The 9280-nt window shown below is 35.7% G+C and overlaps 1 pseudogene; it reads right to left on the bottom strand.

Annotated features, from left to right (window-relative positions):
* Positions 1–245: 245 nt before the first annotated feature.
* LOC118995776 (glyceraldehyde-3-phosphate dehydrogenase-like) lies at positions 246–1246 on the bottom strand (annotated as a pseudogene).
* Between the last annotated feature and the right edge of the window lie 8034 nt (positions 1247–9280).

The following is a 9280-nucleotide window of genomic DNA, read 5'->3' as shown; positions in this document are numbered from 1 at the left end:
TATCCTTCCACTGGGACTGGTGAGAAAAGAGTGGTATGTCTTCTTTTGTTTTGGCTGAGTACACTGAACTGTATATGTGCATAACAAGGTAGGGCTTCCTAAGTCACTTCCTTTTTCAGGAGGTATAGGATGAAAACTGGAGGTCAGGAAATTTTCAGTGTGTTGGGGGATTAGTTTGAGGCCAGGTCTCCCCAGCAGCTGAGGGTCTCTCTTCCCATCCCTGGGGCTGATGGTGCAGGGGGCTCTTACTCCTTGGAGGCCATATGGACCATGAGGTCCACCATCCTGTTGCTATAGCCAAATTCATTGTCCTACTGGAAAATGAGCTTGACAAAGTGGTCATTGGGGGCAATACCAGCCCCAGCATCAAATGTGGAGGAGAGTGTGTCACTGTTAAAGTCACAGGCAACAACCTGGTCCTCAGTATAGCCCAGGATGCTCTTGAGGGAGTCCTCTAATGCCTGTTTTACTACCTTCTTGAGTCATGGTATTTGGCAGCTTTGTCCAGGCAACAGGTTGGATCCACAACTGACACATTGGGGGTTGGGACCCAGAAGGACATGCCAGTGAGCTTCCCATTCAGCTCAGGGATGACCTTGACCACAGCCTTGGCAGTGCCAGTAGAATGGTGTTCTGGGCAGCCCCTTGACCATCATGCCATAGCTTCCCAGAGATGCCATCCATGGTCTTCTAGGTGGCAGTGATGGCATGGACTGTGATCATGAGCCCCTCCATGATGCCAAATTTGTCATTATTGTCACCCCCATGGATGACTTTGGCTGGAGGGCCAAGCAGCTGGTGGTGCAGGAGGCATTGCTGACAATCTTCAAGGAGTTGTTACACTTGTCATGGTTTACACCCATCACAAACTTGGGGGGATCCACGGGGCGGGCAGAGATGACCCTCTTGGCTCCACTCTTCAAGTGAGCCCCAGCCTTCTCCACGGTAGTGAAGACACTAGTGGACTCCACATGATATTCAGCACCAGCATCACCCCATTTGATATTGGGAGGATGTCCTACCGGAAGGTAGAGATGGACTTTCCATTGATAACAAGCTTCCCATTCTCAGCCTTGACTGTGCCTTTGAACGTGCCATGAGTAGAATCATAGTGGAACAGGTAGATTGTGTACCTAGATCAAAGAAACAATCACTGATGGTGACAACATCTACTTTGCCAGAGTAAAAGGAAGCCCTGTGACCGGGCACCCAATTCAGCCAATTTATTCACTCTGATCTTCACCATCATGTCTCAGCATTGAGGCTGGCACTGTACACAAAGATGTGGTTTTGTGTCAGACAGGAGGAGCAGAGAGCCAAGGTATGTCTTTGTTTATGGAGATAAAAAAATATCACAGAAGAAAAATTTAATTACATAAGCATTTAGCAAGTTTCTTTTTGAACCACGCTTGCTAGCATCCCAATGGCCAAATAAGATCACATGACTGAAATTAATCTATTGTCTAAGTTAAATAACAAGAGTTAAGAATATGGTGAGAAATATGAAATTGAGGGCATTTTTACAATCTACCAAAGAAAATAGAGACCTATTTATCTTGGGAGAACAGAAAATTTTATGATAGAGTTGAAGTTTTTAAGTGTATTAACCTCCCTCCCATAAGATTCCCAAGAGAATCACTATATATGGTGGTAAATATTAACTAGACTCATTGTGGTGATCTTTTGCAATACATGCAAATATCAAATCAATATACTGTATACCTGAAACTAGCATAATGTTGTGTAAAAATTATAACTCAATAAAAATACACACATACATACATACATGCATACATACATAATGTTTTTACACCCCCCAAAAATTATAAAGAGAGCCTAGCATAACATTTCAAAGTCATGGAATAATGACATACTAATTTTTTCTTAGCTGTTGTTTCCCACTTCCATCAACACAGTATGTATTCTGAGAACTCTTTTGAAATACGTGCATCAGGTGCAAAAAAATAATCTTCTAACAGTTGGTGAAATTGTCTAATGCATGTCTCCAGCTCCTGCATGTGGTGAACACGGGGCTATTCTTCATCTCACTATATTAGCCTTTTGGTGGTGCAATTGTTCAGCTCTTAACATTCATTTCTAAAGAAAATTGTATTAGTCAACTTGGACTACCATAAACACTAAAGGCTGGATAGCTTAAAAACAAAAATTTATTCTCTCACAGTTCTGGAAGCTAAAGTTCCATGATTAAGTTGCTAGAAAATTTCTTTTCTGGTAAGGGTTTTCCTTCTGTGTTATAGTGCGGCCTCATTCTCACTGTATTCTCACATGGCCATTTCTCAGTACATGCACGGGAAGAAAGAGAAAGAGAGAGCCCTCTGGTGTCTCCTCACATGAGGAATCTCTTTTATTGCATCAGGGCTCTACCTTTATGACCTCATTTAAGCTGAATTACTTCTTCCTAGACCCTATCTATAAATAAAGCTACACTGAGAGGTCATCAATATATGAGTTTTAGGGGACACGAACATTAAGTCTATAACAAAAATGAAATAGATAGTAGTGAAAATGGAGCAAGCCATTCATTAAATTTAAAAGATAATAAAGTACTAAACAATTCTCAGAAGAATGAAAACAGATGGATCTACAACCAGAGTGAGCAAAAGGAATCTGACAGTCAACCTGTTTTTGCACAGCCAGCAATCTAATGATGGTTTTGACATTTTAAAAAAGTTTTTAAAAATGGAAAGAAGAACAACATTTAGTGACATGTGATAATTATATGAAATTAAAACTTGAGTGTTCACAAATAAAGTTTTATTGTAGTACAGTAACTATTTGTCAACTTTATTTACAGTAACTACAGTAAATATTTGTTCCCATACTGTCTGTGGCGGTTTGGGCAGTGTACCAGGGTTGAGTGATTTCAACAGAGACTATACGTGGGGCTCTCATCATTCCACATTGCTGCTCAGCTCACAACAAACTGTGGGGACACAGCTGTAAATGTACACTCTCAAACGCCATGACGAGTACCATGCCACAATATTTTATTAATAGTATTTTATCAGAATATGTCCATTATGTCAAAACAAAGAAAATAGAAAACTTAACTTTGAATGTCACATTTTAATAACTTTTTTTTTATATTTTAGAGAAAGAGAGGGACAGAGGGAGAGAAACATCAATATGTGGTTTCTCCTCATGCACTCCTCACCGGGGACCTGGCCCGCAACCCAGGCATGTGGCCTACGCTGGAAATCCAACCAGTGACCCTTTTGTTCACAGGCTGGCACTCAATCCACTGAGCCACACCAGCCAGGACTAAATGTCATCTTTTTAAAGGAATGGTAGAGTGTGCCTCATTTTATCAAATTTGGCAGCATTAGATTCCTGAAGGATTACAATAATCCATATAAATGGGTATTATTAAGTACTCCACACCATTTTTTTGCTGTTGAAATAAGGCCAAACAGCAGTGAATTTATTACAAAATGATAGGGCAGCTGTGCTAAAAGTCAACATTACCAGACTAACTATCCATTACAATATCATCAATAGAAAAATAAATGGTCATAAATTAGTAAATTTAATATGGAATAGGTTAGCACTGTATAATTTCTTTACAGGAAAAAAAGGAGGGGAGGGAGAAAAGAAGGAAAAACAGAAAAAAAGAGCAAAAGAGGAAAAATAAAAAGAAGGACAAAGCAAGAGGAAAAAGAAAATGAAGCTGCAAATGTTTCCAAGTGGCCCTCATGATTAATTAAACCAGCTCCAAAACATAATTGTTAATTCCATTAAAGATTATCAGCAGCAGAATGCTAAGAGTTGTGAATTATCTTTGAATTGGTAGGCCGAGGTTATAACTAATCAATATATATTTTCAAATTTGAGTAGAAAAAACGTCTATTTATTTTATAGTCTGAAGAGAAAATATCAAAATATTACCAATAATTTCCCTTTGAAAATAATAACTAATACATTAGCAAATGAGTCATCAAATATTAGATTTTTTTAGTTCTAAGGTATAAACCAGTATATAACATATCAAATTGAAGTCTTTGTAATTCCTGTTATATATACTGCACCTTTAATATATGACATATTATATTTAGCCATAGGTTTTTTCTTAGAAATACATGATTTATAGTGTGAATTTTCAAAAATGAATGTGTCAATAACCTTATTGTTTCTCTATGGTTGTGCAGAAGGTTTAGCACATTCCCTAAATAAATTCAAATGTGTTTTAAGAGTGTTGTCTTGCATCATCACTAAGTACGTTATTTACAGAAGAAAGACTTTGTATCCTAGCTATAGGTGATGTCAAATGCAATGCCTAGGAATTTTGTTTGAATCATGAGGAATAAAGTACAGTATTAAAGGTAAGCACTAATTTTATTTTATTTTTATTTTTATAAGATTTTATTTATCCTTAAAGGGGAAGGGAAGGAGAGAAGGAGAGAAACATCAATGTATGGTTCCCTCTCGTGAGTCCCCTGCAAGGAACTGGCCTGCAACCCAGGCATGTGCCCTGACTGGGAATCGAACCGCAATCATGTGGTTCACAGGCCCGCGCTCAATCCACTGAGCTACACCAGCCAGGGCAGTAAGCACTAATTTTAGCAGACAAACAGTAAGACAAGGGCAAACTATTGGAATCATTAGCTGGAGGGTCTGAGTCAGCATCTGCCCCCTTTGACTATTTTGCCTGGCTGATAGATTGCAGTCAAATGTAATATATGAAAAGTCTGAGGCTATGACTCTGAAAGTTTTCAATAAAGATAATAATCTTAGGTGATCAGAAAGCAATTAAAATTAGTTAAATGTTTTCTTTAAATATTTGTTATATATGGAGGACAAGGTCACAGAAAAGATTCTCTACAAAAGCAAGTCACAGAGAAGGTTGACGACAAGGCAAATCCAAGCAATCTTCATTACAACATAATAATAATGATAAAAACAGAGAGTCTACTCTTCTGAAACTTAAAACATTGTGTTCCCAAAGTTTTGTGTATTTATTACTTGAAATAATAAGTCCTACCAGTCTTCAGACTACTTATCTCCTTGACCTGATTTTAAACTTTGTGAGTGCAATTTCACTAACATCAGAGTCCAAGACCTTAGCATAGGAACTAACACCAAATAGTACTTGAGTGTATTCAATTATTCAATCTTTCAATAAATATTTGATAGTCTCCCATGTTCCATGTGATGTGCCATGTGATGCAAATAAGACAATGAACAAAGGAGAGAAGATGTATGCTTATATTCTAATTTAAGAAAACAGATAATGAAAAGTTAATGAACAATGTCTTGGCATCCCATAGTAAATTCCAGAAGGCTGCTAGGATAAAGAATAATGGCAGGTAGGCTGAAAGACTTGACTTGGTATTAGCAGTATGCTCAAAGAATTGTTTTCTGAGGAATTGGAATAATCCATACAAAGCAAGTAGGAATTAGTACCCCCCCTCATTTATTCACCAAGGAAACAGGCCCAAAATCCCAATGGTAAAGTTCTGAAGAAGTTTCTGTTTTGAATGCTTTTGAAAAAGTTTCAGTCTTAGTTTAGCACTATCAATGCATATATTGGCATAAATTTTGGAAAGTATGGTTTTAAAAACTGAAACTGAATTTGTAAAATAAGCAGAATTTATCAAATAAATATCACATGCACATACATGCACTAGAGAAAATTCAGACACAGATGATGCCTTATTTTGTCTACCAGAGAGTACATTTCTTATTACTGTAGGTAAATTCAATGATATCATTAGGCCCAGAAGAATATACAGTATTTGTACTTCTGGAAGCTTCAATTATTTGGGAAACCATCTTTAAGAGAAGCAATTAAAAATTGCATGTATAAGACTACTAGATATTGTCCCGGGGCCTTAGAAAAAATATTTCAAATTAGGCCGACCAAACAATACACTTCATTGGTTTCATGTGGAATTAAGGTTGTCCGATATAACAACTAAAATACATAATGCCCAGTTAAATTTGAATTTTATATAAGCAAGGAATGCATTTTTAGTGCTTTTTATAAAGCATGAGGCATACCTCTACCAAAAAAAAAAGGATGCATATTTGAAATTCAAGTTTAATTTGGTATCTGGTGTTTTAGCTGCCAAACTTAGAGTTAGGTGATGAATCTAATACTTCTTATTGGAAAGAGGACTGTACATAGAAAAGCAATATACAAACAAGCTTAGTGGAAATAAAAGAGATTAAAAAATCACTTTGTTTTGAGAGGCCATTCTCAAAGGGTCTCTCACCTTTCTGTACATCTACACATTAACAACTCGTATCCTCCAGACTATGGTTTCAAAGTTGTTTATGTGAACAAACAGTTTTGAAAGAGATGTTTCTTTCCCTGGAGCTTATTTACCTACATTCCCAGGCAATAAAGATGTATTTTTCTAGAAGGGGATAATGAGTAGGTTTTGATGGCATTCTCTTAGATAATATCGAACTTCCCAATTTCTAAGTTCCTCTTCTGCCACATACCCTTATTCACTCACTACTGTTACTAGAGTCCTGAATGGATTCTGTTTGGCATAACATGCAAAACTCTCTTAGCTCAACCTTTTAATTTTTTTCCTTAATACATCAATTTGTGATAAAAACAAACTGTGCAACACTAACATACAAGTAAGCACAGTACACGCACACATCGCTGCTGCTAAGAATCATCTTGCCTCTGATGCTGTTGTAGCCACTTGGTTTCATTGACCAGTCTAGAATAATAAAATGCCCACAACTTAAACAGTAAAAAATCAGAAGTTTGACTTCAGGTGTTGGCAGTTGAGCAGCTGGCTTAGGTTATTCTGGATTTTTATTTGCTTTTCACGTTTAAGTCTTCTGCTTCTTATGAGACAAATAGCCCAAGGTCATACACATACAATGAATTCTTGAAGTTGCAGTACTAGCACTGTGAATTACATTTGGTAGATGTTATTGCATATATATTTGAATGAGTTCTTTTCCTTTGCTATATTATTTGGCAATTTGCTACACAATTAAGATCTTGTTTCATACCTCCCAGAGTGTATTGTTTCAAGCACCACAACATATCAGCACACATTTTTAAAACGCTTATCAAAATTGGTGAATTTTATGCAGCCATTTTTATATTGAAAATGGAAAAATGTGTGCAATATTTTGGCATATTATGCATGATTATTTCAAGAAAGGTAAAAATTCAATTGAAATGCAAAAGAAAAATATTTGTGCAGTGTATGAAGGTGCTATGACTGATTGAACATATCAAAAGTGCTTTGAAAAATTTCTTGGTACTATTGACCTTTTGGCCAAATAATTCTTTGCTGAGGGACTGCCTTGTGCATTGGAAGATATTTAGCATCACTCTTGACTTCTACCTGAAGAAGTTAGTAGGGGAGGATAGTCAACATACTCAAAATTTCCAAATCAATAAAGTTATTGGTGAAAATAAATTGTGTCTTTTATTTTATGGAAAAAACTAAATGGGCTTTTTGGCCAACTCAACACCATGCTATTAAATGTATTAAAGTAAATTTATTGGTTATAAACCAAAAATTTATTTTTTCTGTAATCTTTATAGGGCACACTTACAACTGAACCCAGTCCAAATCCAGTTCTCTACAGCTTTCATATCCTGCTTTCAGCTCCTTACAATTACTAAAAATAACAATAATAGGAATGAAATTCTTGCCTATACTAAACTAAAAGCAAAGTTTAAACCCTATCACCCAATAACTCATTTGACATATATGGCTCTATATTGTCTTCAACATTATATGTGGCTCTTTATGTCACCCAAAAATTCATTCTCAAGCATCATTGCCCAAGGATTTATGCCTTATGTCAAAACCCACAAATTAGGCAGCAATACCCAGTAACGACCTCCTACCCAACCAAAAGATTTCAATAAATAGGTAAGTGGGTAAGTAAATAAACAAATATTTCACTTATGATTGCAATTCTGGTTATGCATGAACGGGAAATATTCATTAGCTCACAGAGTTGAGATAGAAAATAAAATAGCAGAAACTTCAAAACAAACTTAATGTGGAGTGGAGTTTGCTAAAGGCTAGTATTCCTCATGCTCACCAAAGATAGACCTAATATAATTCCTATAAAAGCAAATTCTGCAAACAAAAAAGTTTCTCATTTATTATGCTCTGAAATAAAAACAATAATGCATGATTCCTAAAAAATGATCACATGGGTCTTTAGTTTCACCTCATGCCTATCCATATTAGAATTTATTTCTTAATTTTATATGATGCATTTTCTTTCAGAACTGAACAATCATGGTTCACGAAAACAGAGTGACATGTATTCCCTTTGGTATAATCATTAACTTGTGGTGCTTTAAAAAAAAAGGTGTCATCTATTTTTTTATGATTTTTATTACTAGGTTCCAATAAAAATGAAACAATTTAAGATACTGCATTTTTCTTCTTTGAAGAATGTTGTTTTCAAACTTTAAGTTCACACCAGAAGAAAAAGGTTATATTTCTGGTTATTTTTTAAAAGTATTTATAACTGTTCCAATTATTTCAAAAACTGTGGCAGAAACATGGTTGCTTAGTTCAGCATCTTTCTACTTACTCCCCTAGAAAATACCAAAAAAGCAAAAAAGAGAACAGGAAAAACAACAACCAAAAACAAAAAGATACAAGAAATCGATTTTAAAACAAAAACAAAAATACATATACAAACTTATACAAACTTCAAATTCCATGAAAAACATGAGCTACCCAAAACAATGACACCTGGTGCTAGTCTTGAGAAGAGAAGTGAAAGTTTAGAAGCAAATAGAGGGGTAAGAGAGCTCAACTTCATCACATCTGACAAAGTTATCAGGAAATAAATGCCTTCTGAAGGTCAGGACATCTCCACATTGTATGAATCATGTCTGTCTTTTGCAATAATGCATGCAGGTACTGAGATGGGCAGGGCTGATGTAAGAAATACTTTTTCACCAGATTTACTCTGGAAAGGAAAAATCAGAGGCCTTACCAAAGTATCACACAGAGAACATAAATCTACCTGTGGAAGCAAAGTAGTAGCAAGCAAGACCACTAGGCCTTTCATTTACTCATACAGGCACAGAAACCTCTTGAAAATTGCTAGTTTGTGAAAATAGTTTTTATTTAATTGTGGATAAGGAAAAAAGTAACATGGATATAATCAACTAAAGTATTATAAGAAAAAATATGTTGATGTGAACAAGACTCAAATCTTACCATTAGATGAAGAACATTTACTATAAAGCTATTACCAAGTAGCAAGTGAAAAATTGTCAAGCATTTACAATTAAATAAACAGTCAAACA

Source organism: Sturnira hondurensis, unplaced genomic scaffold (assembly GCF_014824575.4).
Source record: "Sturnira hondurensis isolate 20B ecotype Veracruz unplaced genomic scaffold, ASM1482457v3 Scaffold0010428, whole genome shotgun sequence".
In the NCBI taxonomy this organism is placed as follows: Eukaryota; Metazoa; Chordata; class Mammalia; order Chiroptera; family Phyllostomidae; genus Sturnira; species Sturnira hondurensis.
Note: the sequence above shows the minus strand (reverse complement) of the source record. Positions and strands in the feature narration are given on the sequence as shown.